The following is a 474-nucleotide window of genomic DNA, read 5'->3' as shown; positions in this document are numbered from 1 at the left end:
ATAGCCAGGTTGCACAGTGTGGTGGTGTGGTGAGATACTAGCAGCTCTTCCTGTGGAGGTGAGCTCAAGTCATTAGTGCAGTATTGTTACTTGTAGCAGTGTTTTCTTTCTGTACCTAAAACTGCGGTGTGCTACACTGAGTCCTTGGCCTTTCTCACCACCTTCTCTGCTCAAAGCAAAGGGGCATCTGATGTGTATATTCCTTATGACTGTGGAACTGTTCTGATTAGATTTTCATTTTAATGACAAAATAGATGTGGGCATGAAATGGGAGAGAAGATGGGAAGAGCCCACATGGTTTTGTACTAGCATCATGCAGAATGGAAGTGTTGACTTTCTCTCCAACTATTCTGTTGAAGCAGCTACAGTTTCAAGTGTTTCACTCAGTTCTTTTGAAGCTGCCTTTTCTGAGGGCTCTTATCTTGTATTGAAGGTGCTGCACAGGATGTTAGGGGTTGAAAGGGACCTCTGGAG

Source organism: Melanerpes formicivorus, unplaced genomic scaffold, assembly GCF_026170545.1.
Source record: "Melanerpes formicivorus ecotype bairdi unplaced genomic scaffold, bMelFor1.0.p_v2 SCAF_26, whole genome shotgun sequence".
Taxonomy (NCBI): Eukaryota; Metazoa; Chordata; class Aves; order Piciformes; family Picidae; genus Melanerpes; species Melanerpes formicivorus.
Note: the sequence above shows the minus strand (reverse complement) of the source record.